We start from the raw sequence: 22,386 nt of genomic DNA, 5'->3' as shown, positions 1-22,386 counted from the left end.
GATGATTGTCAGGGCACAGCGGCTCCACCGTTGGGTGTATTACAGGGACAAACCACCTCGCTCCTCCTACTTCACCTGGTCCAGAATGATTGCAGTCAGAGTCCTCTACCCCTGCACAGATGGTAGAGCGAGTGGTGACGGACCGGTTCATGCATTCCCTTCCGAGGCCAGTGCAGACTTGGGTCTTCCAGGGTGATCCCGGGAAATAGTTGCACCCCATAATAGGACGGGACTTTGCATTGTTCTGGGACATGTGGGGGAAAGCGGGGCCACCTATGTGTTCAGATAACAGCCAGATCACCCCTTAAGAAACCTTGCTACAAGCTGTAGCAGACGAGTTTCCCTTGTGTGTGCTTATTGTCAACGAAGATGAGGTAGCATCCGCTGAGGCCAACATCCCTGAGCTGGAGGTGTCCAAGGGAAACTTTGAAAGTGTCCAACTTAAGGACTTACAGTTGTGGCCAAAAGTATTGACACCCCTGCAATTCTGTCAAATAATAATACTGATTGCAAATTCTTTGGTATTATTATCTTCATTTAATTTATCTTAGATGAAAAAACACAAAAGAGAATGAAGCAAAACATTGATCATTTCACGCAAAACTCCAAAAATGGGCCAGACAAAAGTATTGGCACCCTCAGCCTAATACTTGGTTGCACAACCTTTAGCCAAAATAACTGCGACCAACCGCTTCCGGTAACCATCAATGAGTTTCTTACAATGCTCTGCTGGAATTTTAGACCATTCTTCTTTGGCAAACTGCTCCAGGTCCCTGATATTTGAAGGGTGCCTTCTCCAAACTGCCATTTTTAGATCTCTCCATAGGTGTTCTGTGGGATTCAGGTCTGGACTCATTGCTGGCCACCTTAGAAGTCTCCAGTGCTTTCTCTAAAACCATTTTCTAGTGCTTTTTGAAGTGTGTTTTGAGTCATTGTCCTGCTGGAAGACCCATGACCTCTGAGGGAGACCCAGCTTTCTCACACTGGGCCCTACATTATGCTGCAAAATTTGTTGGTAGTCTTCAGACTTCATAATGCCATGCACACGGTCAAGCAGTCCAGTGCCAGAGACAGCAAAGCAACCCCAAAACATCAGGAAACCTCCGCCATGTTTGACTGTAGGGACCGTGTTCTTTTCTTTGAATGCCTCTTTTTTTTCTCCTGTAAACTCTTTGTTGATGCCTTTGCCCAAAAAGCTCTACTTTTGTCTCATCTGACCAGAGAACATTCTTCCAAAACGTTTTAGGTTTTAGGCTTTTTCAGGTAAGTTTTGGCAAATTCCAGCCTGGCTTTTTTTTGTCTCGGGGTAAGAAGTGGGGTCTTCCTGGGTCTCCTACCATACAGCCCCTTTTCATTCAGATGCCAACGGATAGTACGGGTTGACACTGTTGTACCCTCGGACTGCAGGGCAGCTTGAACTTGTTTGAATGTTAGTCGAGGTTCTTTATCCAACATCCGCACAATCTTGCGTTGAAATCTCTTGTCAATTTTTCTTTTCCGTCCACATCTAGGGAGGTTAGCCACAGTGCCATGGGCTTTAAACTTCTTGATGACATTGCGCACGGTAGACACAGGAACATTCAGGTCTTTGGAGATGGACTTGTAGCCTTGAGATTGCTCATGCTTCCTCACAATTTGGTTTCTCAAGTCCTCAGACAGTTCTTTGGTCTTCTTTCTTTTCTCCATGCTCAATGTGGTACACACAAGGACACAGGACAGAGGTTTAGTCAACTTTAATCCATGTCAACTGGCTGCAAGTGTGATTTAGTTATTGCCAACACCTGTTAGGTGCCACAGGTAAGTTACAGGTGCTGTTAATTACACAAATTAGAGAAGCATCACATGATTTTTCGAACGGTGCCAATACTTTTGTCCACCCTCTTTTTTATGTTTGGTGTGGAATTATATCCAATTTGGCTTTAGGACAATTCTTTTTGTGTTTTTTCATTTAAGACAAATTAAATGAAGATAATAATACCAAAGAATTTGTGTTTTCAATCATTTTCAGGAAGAAACTGAGTATTATCTGACAGAATTGCAGGGGTGTCAATACTTTTGGCCACAACTGTAACTCTTAAAGGGGCATTCAAAAATGTGACAGTGTTAAATGGGGTGCTTCAGAAACCTCGGGCACGACAGTTGATTCCAGCATTTTGCTATGAATGGGGAGCGGCTTTATAGAGTAACCAAGTCAAGGGGTGAGATGATGGAGCAGTTATTGGTACCAGGGCCCTATAGACGTGGCTCATTCCCATGTGTTGGGTGGTCACCATGGGGCAGATAAGATCCAGGAACGGATCCTCCAGAGATTCAACTGTCCTGGATACTAAAAATAAATTGTGAACTATTGTCATTTTTGCCCCACCTGTCAGCTAACCTACCCGGTGGCCCACTTCTGCAGTCTCCTAGTACTGTTGCCCATCATCGAGATTCCATTCGAATGCATAGTGATGGATTTAGTGGGCCCCTGGTGAAGTCGCAAGAGGACATCAATACAGTATATACTGATGATCCTGGATTATGCTACCCGGTACCCAGAGGCGGTATCACTAAGAAATTCCTCCGTAACGTGTATCTATGGAGAGCTGCTCCATATCTTCTCTTGAACCTGTCTGCCGGAAGAGATGCTGATGGATCAAGGGACCCTCTTCATGTCGAAGGTCATGAGGGAAGTGTTCAAGACACTGCAGATTTCATAATAGAACCTCAATGTACCATCCCCAGATAGACGGACTGGTTGAGAGGTTTGACAAAACCTTGAAGGCCATGTTGAGGAAAGCAGTGGAGAAGGACGGCCGAGATTGGGACTGTCTGCTTCCCTATCTGTTATTCTCCATCATGGAAGTTCCCCAAGCTTCCACAGGTTTCTCCCCGTTTGAACTTCTCTATGGCCGACACCCTCGAGGACTCCTGGATGTGGTGAAAGAGTCTTGGGAAGCCGAGACCACACCCTATAGAAGCATGGTGGAGCATATTACCCAGATGCAAGAGAGGATTGTCACTGTGATGCACATTGTGAAGTCGCACCTCCTCAAGGCACTGGAAGAACAATCCAGGGTGTAAAATATGTCAGCCAGGTTGAGACAGTTCAACCCAGGGGATCGAGTACTTCTGTTTGTACCCACAAGTACTCCTATGAGGTGGAAGAGTTGGTTAGTGAAGTCAACTATAAAATCCACCAACCACGGAAGATGAAGCCCTGTCAAGTTTACCATGTCAACCTGTTAAACCATGACAGGAGTGAGTCCCTGTGGAAGCTCCTTGTCTGGTGGCCATGTCTGAAATCAGCGAAGATGTTAAGGTGGCAGACACCTTGTCATGCTGACAGAAACAGCAATGTCGGGATCTGTTGCAGCAGAATAAAGACCTGTTTTCTGAGTTGCCAGGTCTCACTCAGGTCATAGAGCATGAGGTACTCACAGAGCCTCATGTACGCATCAATATGAAATCATATCGGATTGCAGAGGTCCACCGAGAAGTGATCTCAAAAGAAGTGAAGCGGATGCTGAATCTAGGAGTCACTGAAGAGTCCAAGAGTGGCTGGTCCAGACTCATAGTCTTGGTGCCAAAACCAGATGGGGAGTGGCTTCTGTAATGACTACAAGAAGCTCAACGAGGTCTCGAAGTTCGACATCTTCCCAATGCCCATGGTAGATGAACTAATTGAAAGGATAGGGCCGGCCAGATACATTACCACCGTTGATCTCATGAAAGGGTACTGGCAAATTCCCATGTCCCAAGATGCCAAGGAGAAGATGGCCTTCTAAATGCCAGACGGTTGTTCCAGTACACAAGGATGCCGTTTGGGTTGCAAGTAGTGCTGGCTACATTCCAGAGAGCCTTGGACTGGATCCTAGCTCCCCACAAGAAGTACCTGGATGACATCATTATCTACAGCCAGGAATGTGGAAGCCATCTGAGCAAAGTGCAGGCTGTACTTGATGCTCTACAGAATTTGAGGTTCTTCATTAACCTGAAGAAATGTACTATGGGCATAGAGGATGCTAAATACTTGGGCTATGGCTTAGGCAGGGGTGAAGTATGCTAATGTCCCAAATAAATAAAGTTGCCGCGATACAGAGTTGGCTACAACCTCACTCAAAGAAGCAGGTCACGGCTTTCCTGGGCATCATGGACTACTGATGGTAAATCCCTAATTTTGCCATGATAGCTGCCCCTTTGACAAACCTCCTTAATGGGACAAAGTTGGCTAAGGCTACATGGTCTTCAGAAGCTGAGACGGCCTTCCAGGAACTGAAGCTAGCCCTGTGTAAACAGCCAGTGCTGGTGGCACCGCATTTCTCTAATGAGTTTGTGGTCCAGATGGACGGGTCCGATGTCTGTTTGGGCACGGTCTTATCACAAGAGGTGAAAGGGGAAGAGCACCCCATAATGTATTTGTCGGAAGCTGTCATCCTGCGAGAATTACTCCATAGTGGAGAAGAAATGTTTGGACACTCTAAGATACTACTTCTTAGGCAGGAAATTCAGGACAGTGTCAGACCATGCCCCGCTGAGGTGGATGAAGGAGAAGAAGGGGGACAATACTCAAGTGACTAGGTGGTTCCTAGCATTTCAGAATTTTAGCTTCCTTGTAGAGCATAGGCCCAGGAAACTGCATGGTAATGCTGATGCTCTGTCGATAGTCCACTGTCAGAGGGATGCAAGTGCCAAGCCCCCCGACTTTGGGCAGAAGGGGAGTATGTTAGGTGGCAGCTGGACAGATCGTGGATGGGAGGTATGTGTCCCCGAGGTGCTAGTCCTTGGTGACGTAAGACATAGTGCTGGGAGGTGTTTAATGGGCCCGAATTATGAGTCCAGGTTTTATGAGCAGCAGAAACTGCTGGGTGGGATCGGCTACTCATGTACCTCCAGTCCAGGTCTTGGATGGACTGATGTAAGGCAGCTAGTGCCGTCTCACAGGGTCTGTTTGTTCTGCAAGGTGAGGAGGCCTTGTATGTGCTGCCCAAACCCTGCTGGAGAATGAGAGAAATGGACGGACATGTATACGACTGAGCCTGTGTGTTATATGGACTGGTGATTTTCCGTTTTGCTATGTTATACCTTGAGCAGAGCAACAAATAGGACGGGGCCCTCCTCCTGTGGTACCTATGTGGTCAGTAGCCTATTTAACGCTTAAATACACTGTGCTGCTGGAAACCCTCTGCTGTCCACTGCCTCTAATGTCAGCACACTCCTCGTCTGAAACCCTCTGTGCTGCTGAGTACCCTGTTCTCTCATCTATGTAACTTTTAGCTGTAATGAGATCAGCACACTCCTCTTCTGAAATACTCTGCACAGCTGGGAAACCATCCTTTTCCTTTGTGCAATTTTTTAGCTGTGACAAGATCAGTATCTGCTTTCCTGAAGTTCTCTGTGCTGCTGAGAGCCTGTACTTCTGGGGGTCCGTCATTCAGCCCAGTTCACGTGGGAGGTGGTTTTTGTTTCTTGTGCTGTTCCTTCTTTTCTTCTGACTCGACCTCAAAGTTTCCAGAATTAGAGAACAATCTAAGATATTCCCAGGGATTTAAAGGGAGGATCTACTGCCCCCTGCGGTCCCAGAGGAACACTGCATGGAAATGTGAAGAAAGATCCAGAACCAGAAATGTGCGACCCCCCCAAACCTCCATCACTCAGCAGGGGGCGACAGGGAGTATCATACAGTAGAGGATTAGATACACTTCTCCGCAGGAAGTATCACACAGGATAGGATTAGATACACGGCTCAGCAGACAGTATCACACAGGATAGGATTAGATACGCAGCTCAGCACACAGTATCACACAGGATAGGATTAGATACACGGCTCAGCAGTCAGTATCACACAGGATAGGATTAGATACACGGCTCAGCAGTCAGTATCACACAGGAAAGGATTAGATACACGGCTCAGCAGACAGTATCACACAGGAGAGGATTAGATACACGGCTCAGCAGACAGTATCACACAGGAGAGGATTAGATACGTGGCTCAGCAGTCAGTATCACACAGGATAGGACTAGATACACGGCTCAGCAGACAGTATCACACAGGATAGGATTAGATACACGGCTCAGCAGACAGTATCACACAGGATAGGATTAGATACACAGCTCAGCAATCAGTATCACACAGGAGAGGATTAGATACGTGGCTCAGCAGTCAGTATCACACAGGAGAGGATTAGATACACGGCTCGGCAGTCAGTATCACACAGGATAGGATTAGATACACGGCTCGGCAGTCAGTATCACACAGGAGAGGATTAGATACACGGCTCAGCAGTCAGTATCACACAGGATAGGATTATATACACGGCTCAGTAGTCAGTATCACACAGGAGAGGATTAGATACACGGCTCAGCAGACAGTATGACACAGGAGAGGATTAGATACACGGCTCAGCAGTCAGTATCACACAGGAGAGGATTAGATACACGGCTCAGCAGTCAGTATCACACAGGAGAGGATTAGATACACGGCTCAGCAGACAGTATCACACAGGATAGGATTAGATACACGGCTCAGCAGACAGTATCACACAGGATAGGATTAGATACACGGCTCAGCAGTCAGTATCACACAGGATAGGATTAGATACACGGCTCAGCAGTCAGTATCACACAGGAGAGGATTAGATACACGGCTCAGCAGACAGTATCACACAGGATAGGATTAGATACACGGCTCAGCAGTCAGTATCACACAGGATAGGATTAGATACACAGCTCAGCAGACAGTATCACACAGGAGAGGATTAGATACACGGCTCAGCAGTCAGTATCACACAGGAGAGGATTAGATATACGGCTCAGCAGACAGTATCACACAGGATAGGATTAGATACACGGCTCAGCAGTCAGTATCACACAGGATAGGATTAGATACACGGCTCAGCAGTCAGTATCACACAGGAGAGGATTAGATACACAGGCTTAGCAGACAGTATCACACAGGATAGGATTAGATGCACGGCTCAGCAGTCAGTATCACACAGGATAGGATTAGATACACGGCTCAGCAGACAGTATCACACAGGAGAGGATTAGATACACGGCTTAGCAGACAGTATCACACAGGAGAGGATTAGATACAGTCTTTGGATGGACTCTATGACATTGCAGTGACATCAGCGCCTTGTCTATAAGATTACTGCTCATATACACAGTGGTGCAGCTTTGGGGTTGAAGACAAAGGTGTTCGTCACCCCCAGTCCATGGTGTCCCTACAAGAATCGTGCTCTTCCCGCAGCGGTAGTGCTGTGGGGCGCTGGCCGCCTCGGTCACCCCGCTCAGTAATGATGTCGGCCATGTGCGCACAATAACAAGTATAAATGAGTGGGTGATCGCATGGTGTCACTAATTACCCTGAATGTGCCCCAGAGAGCGGCCTCCGCATCTCCCCGGGGGGCACAATACCTACAGTGGAGAATACAAACACCTGGGCTGCTGGTACAATCTGGGGGATCCATCGAGACATCATGTAAAGGGGTCTCCAGGCCCCCCAGCAGAGGCCGCCATACTGTCTCCGGTGGACCCTGATCTCCGGCCTCTCCTTGCACGTATTCACGGCCGTCCTCCAGATGATGTATAGATAATATATGAGTGATGCATGTGCTGTATATACAGTCAGAATGTAAATCTGAGACCCAGGCCCTATAGGAGAGCGGCGACGGCGAGGATTACAGCGGAATGTGGCGGCCGAGGTTTATACATTACATTGTAATGTTCTCATAGAGTCACAGAACTCATGACTTTTCTTCTGTAGGATCGTAATAGTATCATAGGAAAATGTATGAGTGAGATATAGTGCACGGAAATAATGTCTTATCCTATACTTATCCTGAAATACAGTGGCTTGCGAAAGTATCCCCCCCCTTGGCTTTTTACCTGTTTTGTTACATTACAGCCTGTGTGTAAAGATTTTTATAATCCAATTTGTGTGTGACGCATCAGCACTAAGTAGTCTAAGTTGGCAAAGTGAGAAAAAGCTAGGGATAAATTAAATTGATGGGATAAAATAACTAAAAATTAGCATGTGCATATGTATTCACACATTTTGCGATGAAGCCCCTACAAATTTCTGGTGCAAGCAATTCTCGTCATAAGTCACATGTCGCAAAAGTCACTAACCAAACACCAAGAAGACCAAGGAGATCTCCAAACAACACCATGAAGACCAAGGAGATCTCCAAACACCATGAAGACCAAGGAGATCTCCAAACAGCACTATGAAGACCAAGGCAATCTCCAAACAACACCATGAAGACCAAGGAGATCTCTAAACACCACCATGAAGACCAAGGAGATCTCCAAACAACACCATGAAGACCAAGGAGATCTCCAAACAGCACTATGAAGACCAAGGAGATCTCCAAATAACACCATGAAGACCAATGAGATCTCCAAACACCACCATGAAGATAAAGGAGATCTCCAAACAACACCATGAAGACCAAAGAGATCTTCAAAGAACACCATGACGAACAAGGAGATCTCCAGACAAGTCAGGGACACAGTTTTTGAGGAGTACAGCTCAGTGTTGGGTAATTCAAAATATCCCAATCTCTGATGATTCCCAAGATCACCATCAAATTCATTATCATCAAATGGAAAGAACATGGTACCACAACAAACCTGACAAGAGTGGGCTGCCCACCACAGCGTTCAGCCCGGGCAAGGAGGGTATTAATCAAAGAGGCAGCACAGAGACCAAAAGGTAACCTGAAGGAGCTGCAGAGTTCCCAAGCAGAGACTGGAGTGTATGTCCATACAACCACAATAAGCCTCTATAGAGGTGGCCTTTATTGAATAGTGGTGCAGAAAAAAGCCTTTACTTACGCACAAAAAATGTAAAGCTTGTTTTTAGTTTGCCAAAAAAACATGTGAGACACTCCCCAAATGTATGGGGAAAGGTACTGTGGTCAGATGACACCAAAATTAAACATTCTGGCCTCCAAGGTAAATGTTATGTCTGGCGTCAATCCAATACAGCTCATTTATCCCCAAGAACACCATCCCCACAGGGAAACATGGTGGTGGTAGCATCATGCTATGGGGATGTTGTTTGGCAGCAGGGACAGGGAAAATGGTCGGAGTCGAGGTGAAGATGGATGGTGCGAGATACTGGGAAATTCTTGAGCAAAACCTGTTTGTCTGTCAGTGACTTGAGACTAGGACGGAGGTTCACCTTCCAACAAAACAATTGACCCAAAGTGTACTGCTAAAGCAACACTTGGGTGGTTTAAGGGGAAACTTGTAAATGTTTTGAGTGGCCTCAATCAAATTGACAATCTGTGATCAGACTTGAATGCTACAGTTCACCAGAGGAAACATCTAACAGGAAGGAGCTGGAGCAGCTTTACCTTTAGAAATGGGCAAAAATCCCAGTGGCAAAATGTGGAAATCTCATAGTGACTTATCCAAAGCGACTTGCAGCTCTAATTGCCTTAAAAGAAATCTCTACAAAGTACTGAGTTTATGGACGTGAATAGTTATGCACACTGAAGTCTTCAGTTATTTTGTTCTATTTGTTGTTTGCTTCACAATAAAACGAAAATCAAATCTTCACAGTTGTTGTCATGTTCTTTACATAGACTGATGCAAACCCTAAAAAAAACAGTGAAATTCCAGGTTGTGAGTTAGCAAAACACAGAAAATCCTAAAAAAGGTGAATACTTTTGCAAGCCACTGTATTATACCCCAGAGCTGCACTCACTATTCTGCTGGTGCAGTCACTGTGCACATACATTACTAATCCTGAGTTACATCCTGTATTATACTCCAGAGCTGCACTCACTATTCTGCTGGTGCAGTCACTGTGTACATACATTACATTACTGATCCTGAGTTACATCCTGTATTATACCCCAGAGCTGCACTCACTATTCTGCTGGTACAGTCACTGTGTACATACATTACATTACTGATCCTGAGTTACCTCCTGTATTATACCCCAGAGCTGCACTCACTATTCTGCTGGTGCAGTCACTGTGTACATACATTACAATACTGATCCTGAGTTACCTCCTGTATTATACCCCAGAGCTGCACTCACTATTCTGCTGGTGCAGTCACTGTGTACATACATTACTAATCCTGAGTTACATCCTGTATTATTATTATTATTATTATTATTATTATTATTATTATTATTATGCATTTATATAGCGCCATTTATTCCATGGCGCTTTATATGTGAAAAGGGGAAATATAGACAAGTATAATAAACATGTGTAAGACAAGGGACACACAAGTAGATAAGGAGAGGGGACCCTGCCCGCGAGGGCTCACAGTCTACAGGGATGGGTGAGGATACAGTAGGAGAGTTTAGAGCAGGTCGTGCAGTGGTTCAGTAGACCGAGGATCATTGCAGGCTGTAGGCTTGTCAGAACAGGTGGGTCTTAAGGTTCTTCTACACTCCAGAGCTGCACTCACTATTCTGCTGGTGCAGTCACTGTGTGCATACATTACATTACTGATCCTAAGTTACATCCTGTATTATACTCCAGAGCTGCACTCACTATTCTGCTGGTGCAGTCACTGTGTGCATACATTACATTACTGATCCTGAGTTACATCCTGTATTACTCCAGAGCTGCACTCACTATTCTGCTGGTGCAGTCACTGTGTACATACATTACATTACTGATCCTGAGTTACCTCCTGTATTATACCCCAGAACTGCGCTCACTATTCTGCTGGTGCAGTCACTGTGTACATACATTACATTACTGATCCTGAGTTCCATCCTGTATTATCCTCCAGAGCTGCACTCACTGCACTCACTATTCTGCTGGTGCAGTCACTGTGTACATACATTACTGATCCTGAGTTACATCCTGTATTATACTCCAGAGCTGCACTCACTATTCTGCTGGAGCAGTCACTGTGTACATACATTACATTACTGATCCTGAGTTACCTCCTGTATTATACCCCAGAGCTGCACTCACTATTCTGCTGGTGCAGTCACTGTGTACATACATTACATTACTGATCCTGAGTTACCTCCTGTATTATACCCCAGAGCTGCACTCACTATTCTGCTGGTGTAGTCACTGTGTACATACATTACATTACTGATCCTGAGTTACAGTGAGGAGCACATGAGTAACAATGTTTCCACCTTCCATATATCTCCATCCACTTCTTCTTTGATCATGACACCGCCATCGTTCTATAGACAGTCATCTTTTCTATCTCATACATAACTTGTGACTTGTGACTATTTAGCATATTATTAGTTATGCAGATTATTCTCATGTCTCTGCATTGTTACTGTTTTGGTCCTAAATTTTGTCTAAGTTTCCCTTTGGCTTTCACCACGGCCTGAATCCTTCTGCTCTCGGTCAGATTGAAGCATGTCTCCACCGACATCAGATCTCAGGTCCCTTCTTCACGTTCCCCATGTTGGTGCGCACTGGTCGCCTCACTTGGGTCTGTTTACAGCTGTTTCTTCATCTCTCCCCACAAGTGTTGGATTGGGTGGAGGTCTGGGGACTGTGGGGAAAATCCAGTACCAATCGTCATTGAACCGTTTCTTCTCCAGTCTCGCCTTTTGCTTCTGGTCATTGTCCTGCTGGAGCACTGTCGTCCTTCTCATACCTATAGTACTCGAGTGTACGGAGTAACTCATCTTGTAGGACACTCACATATAGCTCAGCCTCTGAGACCACCATCGATCCTGAGGCTTCTATTGTCTATAGAATGATGGCAGTGTGATGTTCCAAGCTATAGTGCAGGGGTGGAGAACTCTTTTTCTGCCAAGGTCCATTTAGATATATATACTGTTCTTCGGGGGCCGTACAATTAGTGCACTAACTCCGGCCACAAAGTACTTGCTGGCACTGGTGTCGGGGCATAATCTTTAACTGCATGTGCCTCAGCGTAAAAACAATGCTTTATCATCATACAAAAAGTGTAGTAAAACACGATAAAAAGATGACTATAAATAAACATGGTACCGCTAAAAACGGCATCTTGTCCTGCAACAAACAAGCCCCCTACAGCTCCATAGGCAGAAAAATAAAACGTTATAGCTCTCAGCTTAAAGCAATGCAAAAATAATATTTTTTTTCTATAAAATAGTTATTGTGTAAAAGCACAAAAACATAAAAATACTTTATAAACGGGGTATCGCTGTAATTGTACTGACATGAGGAATAAAGGTCTCCCAAAAATCGGAATAGAAAGCGATCAAAAAATGTCATGTGCCTGAAACTGGTACCAATAAAAATGTCAAGTTGTCCCACAAAAAACAACACCTCACATGACTCTGTGAGCCAAAATGTGGAAAAATTATAGCTCTCAAAATGTGGTGATGCAAAAACTAGTTTTCGCAATAAAAAGCATCTTTTAGTGTGTGACAGCAGTCAAACATAAAAACCCGATATAAATCTGGTATCGTTGTATTCGCACCGACCCGAAGAATAAAGTCGCCAAATCACTTATACCGCATGAGGAACAGCGTAAAAAATAAGTAAAACCAATTCTTCACCTCCTGTTTTGTTCATTCTGCCTCTCAAAGATCACAGTAAGTCTCGGTGCACATTTATCCTGTGCTCTGCGCTGTGCGCTTACAACTGGGTTTCTGTGTAAGTCTCTGAAATACGTGATTATAATGAGGCAGATGGAAGCACTGTGGATGTCATAGGACCTGTGATCTGGCGGTGTCTGTCTTTTTAGGATTGCATAAAATTGCCATTGGCCACAGTTTTGTCCACTTCTGAAAAGAAGGACACCGCTGAACAGAGGCCAGACGTAGTCCACAGTAACCCTGCTGCCTCATCATCGTGAATGGATCCCTCGGGGGTTCCATCAGAATCACATCACTCAGAGATTTAGATGGAAACCGCAAAGGAAGTGCTCAGCATAGAGCGCCGGATAAATGTGATCCCAAACGTTATGTAAAATGTTCCCAATAAAAGCTTCAACTCCATCCACAAAAAAGCAAATCCCCACTCAAGTCTATCATCTGTTAACGGAAATATAAGGGTGTTCCATGTTACTGGTAGTACAAAGGCTCTGGAAAAGCGCTATGACTCCTCACCCACCAAAAGATTCAAGCAAATTCTGTCCTCCCAAATCCAAATGCCTCCCTCCCTTCTGAGCCCCAGTGTAACTAAACCACATATAACATCCACATTTTTGGCATTTCTGAAGCAATAAGAGCCCACTTAACTTATGGGTGCATGTCTACAGAAACATGAGTTGGGCATAACGTACTGGTCACTACAATCTACTGGTCACTACAATGTACTGGTCACTACAACGGCAGTTTGCAATTTTCATTCGGCAACATCCACTGCTGCCTGTTTCTAGAAAACACCCATGGAGTCAAAATTGTCACTACATCCGTAAATAAATTCCCAAAGGGGTATAGTTTCCAAAATGAGGTCACTTGAGGGGGGATTTTGCTCTTCTAGCAATTAGGGGCTCTTTATATGGAGTCTGCAAACCATTCTTGTAAAAATCTGCACTATAGGAGGCAAATAGCGCTCCGTTCCTCCCAAGTCTCTCCGTATAGCTAAGCAGTACTGCACTGTCACATATGGGGCATGGCCACAATCAGTAGAAATTGTGGGACAAATTTTGTTGCCATTTTTACCCATTTATTGCGTGAAAATGTAAAATCTGGGGCGAAAACAAAATTTTGGTGTTAAAAATGTAGTTATTCTTTCTTCACTGCTCAATGGTATAAAATTCTGTGACACACCCATGGTGTCAATATGATCACTGCACCCCTAGATGAATTCATTGGGGAGTGTAGTTTGTAAAATGGGGTCACATATAGGGGGTTCTGTTGTTCGGGCACCTCATGGGCTCTGCCAATGTGACATGGTACCCTCAAACCAGTCCAGCAAAATCTGAATATGGCGCCTCTTCCCTTCTCAGCTTTGCACTGTGCCTCAAAAGTAGTATTCCCCCACATATGGGGTATCGGAGTACGCAGGAGAAATTGCACAATGAGTTTTGGGGTCCATTATTTTCCTGTTACCCTTATGAAAATAGAAAAAATGGATCTTAAGTAAATGTTTTGTGACAAAAATTTAAATGTTCGGGTATTTTTTTTCCACATTCCATTAATTCCTGTGAAGCACTTGAAGGGTTAATAAACTTCTTGACTGTGGTTTTGAGCACCTTGAGGGGTGCAGTTTTTAGAATGGTGTCACTTTTGGGTATTTTCTGCCATATAGACCCCTCAAAGTGACTTCAAATGTGAGGTCGTCCCTAAAAAAAATGGTTTTGGAAATTTGGTTGGAAAAGTGAGAAATCGCTGGACAACTTTTAACCCTTGTAACTTCCTAACAAATAAAAATTTTGGTTCCAAAATTGTGCTGATGTAAAGTAAACATGTGGGAAATGTTACTTATTAAGAAACTTGTGTGACATATCTCTGTGATTTAAGGGCATAAAAATTCAAAGTTGGAAAATTGCAAAGCCATCCTTACAATGCTTTACATTATGTCACCTAGCTTTTCCAGACTCCTGAGTGGCTAGTATGCCTAGATATTTCCCTCTTCCATAACATGTGTCAATATGGCTTTAAGGAAAAACCAAAAGTAAGACTTAATTGTAACAATTTAAAGCAAAAGTATGAAAAATTTTTTAAAAAGTAGCGCTTCACTTCCTATATAAGCGACTAGTATTCATCTACATGTTAGCTGAATGGCGGGAAGTCGTCCCAAGAAAATTCTAGCTGCTGTACAGTAAACTGCCTCTATAGCTGCACATACTTGTCTGATCACTCACTGATATATGCAGCAGACACATAAGAAGGTAGTCAAGACTTCAAGGCAAGAAAACTCAGATCTTGGCCACTACAAGGAAGAGGGGCTGGGGTTTTAAGGGACATCCATGGGACCACGGCTGGCCGTACACCTAGGGTAATATTGATCCACGTGGCTTATGATGGGACCGCTTAGATGACATAAGCCCATGTCAGAGGTGTCTGACCCTGACTTTCTCCCCTCTCCTCACTAAAAAATGGACCGTGCAGGTGTCTGGGTGGAAAAACAGGTCAAAACAGCTGCAGCCCGTACATAACTGGTTAATGATAATAGAAAAAAAAACACAAAATTAAATAAAGTTTAATAAAGAAATTAGAAAAAGAAAAAGAACAAAACTTCTTATGTTAAAAAAAACAAAACCTAATTTTCTAAATTGTCGCAATTTATAGTGTGTGAAATATAATTCTGAGTGTCTGCAGAAAAAGCACAAAAAATGTCAGATTTTTTTTTAATAATGTGTATGAATCAAATACTACATTTTTACTTCCAGAAAATAATATATATACAGTGCCTTGTGAAAGTATTTGGCCCCCTGGAACTTTTCAACCTTTTCCCACATATCATGCTTCAATCATAAAGATACCAAATGTAAATTTTTGGTGAAGAATCAACAACAAGTGGGACACAATTGTGAAGTTGAACGAAATGTATTGGTTATTTTACATTTTTGTGGACATTCAAAAACTGAAAAGTGGGGCGTGCAATATTATTCAGCCCCTTTAACTTAATACTTTGCTGCGCCACCTTTTGCTGCGATTACAGCTGAAAGTCGCTTGGGGTATGTCTCTATCAGTTTTGTACATCGAGAGACTGAAATTCTCGCCCATTCTTCCTTGACAAACAACTCGAGCTCAGTGAGGTTGGATGGAGATCGTTTGTGAACATTTTCAGCTCTTTCCACAGATTCTCGGTTGGATTCAGGTCTGGACTTTGACTTGGCCATTCTAACACCTGGATATGTTTATTTGTGAACCATTCCATTGTAGATTTTGCTTTATGTTTGGGATCATTGTCTTGTTGGAAGACAAATCTCCGTCCCAGTCTCAGGTCTTTTGCAGACTCCAACAGGTTTTCTTCAAGAATGGTCCTGTATTTGGCTCCATCCATCTTCCCATCATTTTTAACCATCCTCCCTGTCCCTGCTGAAGAAAAGCAGGCCCAAACTATGATGCTGCCACCACCATGTTTGACGGTGGGGATGGTGTGTTCAGGGTGATAAGCTGTGTTGCCTTTACGCCATACATATCATTTGGCATTGTTGCCAAAAAGTTCGATTTTGGTTTCATCTGACCAGAGCACCTTCTTCCACATGTTTGGTGTGTCTCCCAGGTGACTTGTTGCAAACTTTAAACTACACTTTTTATGGATATCTTTGAGAAATGGCTTTCTTCTTGCCACTCTTCCATAAAGGCCAGATTTGTGCAGTGTACAACTGATTGTTGTCCTATGGACAGACTGTCCCACCTCAGCTGTAGATCTCTGCAGTTCATCCAGAGTGATCATGGGCCTCTTGGTTGCATCTCTGATCAGTCTTCTCCTTGTTTGAGATGAAAGTTTAGAGGGACGGCCGGGTCTTGGTAGATTTGCAGTGGTATGATACTCCTTCCATTTCAATATGATTGCTTGCACAGTGCTCCTTGGGATGTTTAAAGTTTTGGAAATCATTTTGTATCCAAATCCGGCTTTAAACTTCTCCACAACAGTATCACGGACCTGCCTGTTGTGTTTCTTGGTCTTCATGATGTTCTCTGTGCTTCAAACAGAACCCTGAGACTATCACAGAGCAGGTGCATTTATACGGAGACCTGATTGCACACAGGTGGATTATATTTATCATCATTAGTCATTTAGGCCAATATTGGATCATTCAGAGATCCACAATGAACTTCTGGAGTGAGTTTGCTGCACTGAAAGTAAAGGGGCTGAATAATATTGCACGCCCCACTTTTCAGTTTTTGACTTTCTACAAAAATTTAAAATAACCAATAAATTTCGTTCAACTTCACAATTGTGTCCCACTTGTTGATTCTTCACCAGAAATTTACATTGGGTATCTTTATGTTTGAAGCATGATATGTGGGAAAAGGTTGAAAAGATCCAGGGGGCCGAATACTTTTGCAAGGCGCTGTATATAAAAAAGAAACCTTAACGCCATGATATGATATGTAGAAATCAAGAAAAAAACACAAGTTATTTTTCTCGGAATGTAGCATGGATACAATAGAAGCGTTACTGTGACATTAAGGGGTTAATTGCACTCGTGCCGTTTTCTATATATATGATATTAGTGGGTTCCTGTGGGATTAGCGGAGGTAAATACATGAGTCAGTGACTCCGCGCCGTGTGCGTCCGCCACTCCAGCACTTCTAGGAAAGGTGACGCCGTCACTAACAGGAAGCGATCGCCCCGCGAGCATCGATCAGACGGAAACTCATCTCATCGCTCGAAATTCTGTACATCCGATGTTACACGCTTGGATACACGGCTCAGCAGACGGTATCATATAGCAAAGCAATAGATACATGGCTCAGCAGTCAGTATCACATAGCACAGGATTAGATACACGGCTCAGCAGTCAGTATCACACAGGATGGGATTAGATACACGGCTCAGCAGACAGTATCACACAGGACAGGATTAGATGCACACCTCAGCAGTCAGTATCACACAGCATAGGATTAGATACACGGCTCAGCAGACAGTAACACACAGGATAGGATTAGATACACGGCTCAGCAGTCAGTATCACACAGGATAGGATTAGATACACGGCTCAGCAGACAGTAACACACAGGATAGGATTAGATACACGGCTCAGCAGTCAGTATCACACAGGATAGGATTAGATACACGGCTCAGCAGACGGTATCACACAGGATAGGATTAGATACACGGCTCAGCAGTCAGTATGACACAGGACAGGTTTAGATACACGACTCAGCAGTCAGTATCACACAGCATAGGATTAGATACACGGCTCAGCAGTTAGTATCACACAGAATAGGATTAGATACACGGCTCAGCAGTCAGTCTCACACAGAAGTATCACACAGGATAGGATTAGATACACGGCTCAGCAGTCAGTCTCACACAGGATAGGATTAGATACACAGCTCAGCAGTCAGTTTCACACAGGATGGGATTAGATACATGGCTCAGCAGACAGTAACACACAGGATAGGATTAGATACACGGCTCAGCAGTCAGTATCACACAGGATAGGATTAGATACACGGCTCAGCAGTCAGTATCACACAGGATAGGATTAGATACACGGCTCAGCAGTCAGTATCACACAGGATAGGATTAGATACACAGCTCAGCAGTCAGTATCACACAGGATAGGATCAGATACACAGTTCAGCAGTCAGTATCACACAGGATAGGATTAGATACACGACTCAGCAATCAGTATCACCGAGGATAGGATTAGATACACGGCTCAGCAGTCAGTATCACACAGGATAGGATGAGATACACGGCTCAGCAGTCAGTATCACACAGGAAGGGATTAGATACATGGCTCAGCAAACAGTACCACACAGGATGGGATGAGATACACGGCTCAGCAGTCAGTATCACATAGCATAGGATTAGATACACGGCTCAGCAGACAGTATCACACAGGATGGGATTAGATACACGGCTCAGCAGTCAGTATCACACAGGACAGGATTAGATACACGGCTCAGCAGTCAGTATCACACAGGACAGGATTAGATACACGGCTCAGCAGTCAGTATCACACAGGATAGGATTAGATACACGGCTCAGCAGTCAGTATCACACAGGATAGGATTAGATACATGGCTCAGCAGTCAGTATCACACAGGATAGGATTAGATACATGGCTCAGCAGTCAGTATCACACACGATAAGATTAGATACACGGCTCAGCAGACAGTATCACACAGGATGGGATTAGATACACGGCTCAGCAGTCAGTATCACATAGCATAGGATTAGATACACGGCTCAGCAGTCAGTATCACACAGGATAGGATTAGATACACGGCTCAGCAGTCAGTATCACACAGGATAGGATTAGATACACGGCTCAGCAGTCAGTATCACACACGATAAGATTAGATACACGGCTCAGTAGACAGTATCACACAGGACAGGATTAGATGCACGACTCAGCAGTCAGTATCACACAGCATAGGATTAGATACACGGCTCAGCAGTCAGTATCACACAGGATAGGATTAGATACACGGCTCAGCAGTCAGTATCACAGAGGATAGGATTAGTTACATGGTTCAGCAGTCAGTATCACACAGGATAGGATTAGATACACAGCTCAGCAGTCAGTATCACACAGTATAGGATTAGATACACGGCTCAGCAGTCAGTATCACACAGGATAGGATTAGATACACGGCTCAGCAGATAGTATCACACAGGATAGGATTAGATACATGGCTCAGCAGACAGTAACACACAGGATAGGATTAGATACACGGCTCAGCAGTCAGTATCACAGAGGAGAGGATTAGTTACATGGTTCAGCAGTCAGTATCACACAGAACAGGATTAGATGCGCGACTCAGCAGTCAGTATCACACAGGATAAGATTAGATACACGGCTCAGCAGTCAGTATCACACAGGATAGGATTAGATACACGGCTCAGCAGTCAGTATCACACAGGATAAGGTTAGATACATGGCAGAGCAGACAGTATCACACAGGACAGGATTAGATGCACGACTCAGCAGTCAGTATCACACAGGATAGGATTAGATACACGGCTCAGCAGTCAGTATCACACAGGATGGGATTAGATACACGGCTCAGCAGACAGTATCACACAGCATAGGATTAGATACACGGCTCAGCAGTCAGTATCACACAGGATAGGATTAGATACACGGCTCAGCAGACAGTATCACACAGGACAGGATTAGATGCACACCTCAGCAGTCAGTATCACACAGCATAGGATTAGATACACGGCTCAGCAGTCAGTATCACACATGATAAGATTAGATACATGGCTCAGCAGACAGTATCACACAGGACAGGACAGGATTAGATGCACGACTCAGCAGTCAGTATCACACAGGATAGGATTAGATACACGGCTCAGCAGTCAGTATCACACAGGATAGGATTAGATACACGGCTCAGCAGACAGTATCACAAAGGACAGGATTAGATGCGCGACTCAGCAGTCAGTATCACACAGGAGAGGATTAGATACACGGCTCAGCAGTCAGTATCACACAGGATAGGATTAGATACACGGCTCAGCAGTCAGTATCACACAGAATAAGATTAGATACATGGCTCAGCAGACAGTATCACACAGGACATGATTAGATGCACGACTCAGCAGTCAGTATCACACAGGATAGGATTAGATACACGGATCAGCAGTCAGTATCACACAGGATAGGATTAGATACACGGCTCAGCAGTCAGTATCACACAGAATAAGATTAGATACATGGCTCAGCAGACAGTATCACACAGGACAGGATTAGATGCACGACTCAGCAGTCAGTATCACACAGGATAGGATTAGATACACGGATCAGCAGTCAGTATCACACAGGATAGGATTAGATACACGGCTCAGCAGTCAGTATCACACAGGATAGGATTAGATACACAGCTCAGCAGTCAGTATCACACAGGATAGGATTAGATACACAGTTCAGCAGTCAGTATCACACAGGATAGGATTAGATACACGACTCAGCAATCAGTATCACCGAGGATAGGATTAGATACACGGCTCAGCAGTCAGTATCACACAGGATAGGATGAGATACATGGCTCAGCAGACGGTATCATATAGCAAAGGAATAGATACATGGCTCAGCAGTCAGTATCACATAGCACAGGATTAGATACACGGCTCAGCAGTCAGTATCACACAGGATGGGATTAGATACACGGCTCAGCAGACAGTATCACACAGGACAGGATTAGATGCACACCTCAGCAGTCAGTATCACACAGCATAGGATTAGATACACGGCTCAGCAGACAGTAACAAACAGGATAGGATTAGATACACGGCTCAGCAGTCAGTATCACACAGGATAGGATTAGATACACGGCTCAGCAGACAGTAACACACAGGATAGGATTAGATACACGGCTCAGCAGTCAGTATCACACAGGATAGGATTAGATACACGGCTCAGCAGACGGTATCACACAGGATAGGATTAGATACACGGCTCAGCAGTCAGTATGACACAGGACAGGTTTAGATACACGACTCAGCAGTCAGTATCACACAGCATAGGATTAGATACACGGCTCAGCAGTTAGTATCACACAGAATAGGATTAGATACACGGCTCAGCAGTCAGTCTCACACAGAAGTATCACACAGGATAGGATTAGATACACGGCTTAGCAGTCAGTCTCACACAGGATAGGATTAGATACACAGCTCAGCAGTCAGTTTCACACAGGATGGGATTAGATACATGGCTCAGCAGACAGTAACACACAGGATAGGATTAGATACACGGCTCAGCAGTCAGTATCACACAGGATAGGATTAGATACACGGCTCAGCAGTCAGTATCACACAGGATAGGATTAGATACACGGCTCAGCAGTCAGTATCACACAGGATAGGATTAGATACACAGCTCAGCAGTCAGTATCACACAGGATAGGATTAGATACACAGTTCAGCAGTCAGTATCACACAGGATAGGATTAGATACACGACTCAGCAATCAGTATCACCGAGGATAGGATTAGATACACGGCTCAGCAGTCAGTATCACACAGGATAGGATGAGATACACGGCTCAGCAGTCAGTATCACACAGGAAGGGATTAGATACATGGCTCAGCAAACAGTACCACACAGGATGGGATGAGATACACGGCTCAGCAGTCAGTATCACATAGCATAGGATTAGATACACGGCTCAGCAGACAGTATCACACAGGATGGGATTAGATACACGGCTCAGCAGTCAGTATCACACAGGACAGGATTAGATACACGGCTCAGCAGTCAGTATCACACAGGACAGGATTAGATACACGGCTCAGCAGTCAGTATCACACAGGATAGGATTAGATACACGGCTCAGCAGTCAGTATCACACAGGATAGGATTAGATACATGGCTCAGCAGTCATTATCACACAGGATAGGATTAGATACATGGCTCAGCAGTCAGTATCACACACGATAAGATTAGATACACGGCTCAGCAGACAGTATCACACAGGATGGGATTAGATACACGGCTCAGCAGTCAGTATCACATAGCATAGGATTAGATACACGGCTCAGCAGTCAGTATCACACAGGATAGGATTAGATACACGGCTCAGCAGTCAGTATCACACAGGATAGGATTAGATACACGGCTCAGCAGTCAGTATCACACACGATAAGATTAGATACACGGCTCAGTAGACAGTATCACACAGGACAGGATTAGATGCACGACTCAGCAGTCAGTATCACACAGCATAGGATTAGATACACGGCTCAGCAGTCAGTATCACACAGGATAGGATTAGATACACGGCTCAGCAGATAGTATCACACAGGATAGGATTAGATACACGCTCAGCAGTCAGTATCACACAGGAGAGGATTAGATACACGACTCAGCAGTCAGTATC

At 44.4% G+C, this 22,386-nt stretch overlaps 1 protein-coding gene across 1 annotated transcript in view; it reads left to right on the top strand.

Annotated features, from left to right (window-relative positions):
- ADCY3 (adenylate cyclase 3) overlaps nt 1–22,386 on the top strand; it is a 288,173-nt gene that overhangs the window by 9,125 nt on the left and 256,662 nt on the right. The gene's annotated exons all lie outside the window — the stretch shown is intronic.

This window comes from Dendrobates tinctorius, unplaced genomic scaffold (genome assembly GCF_039654945.1).
Source record: "Dendrobates tinctorius isolate UK_male_01 unplaced genomic scaffold, ASM3965494v1 ptg000332l, whole genome shotgun sequence".
Lineage (NCBI taxonomy): Eukaryota > Metazoa > Chordata > Amphibia > Anura > Dendrobatidae > Dendrobates > Dendrobates tinctorius.
Note: the sequence above shows the minus strand (reverse complement) of the source record. Positions and strands in the feature narration are given on the sequence as shown.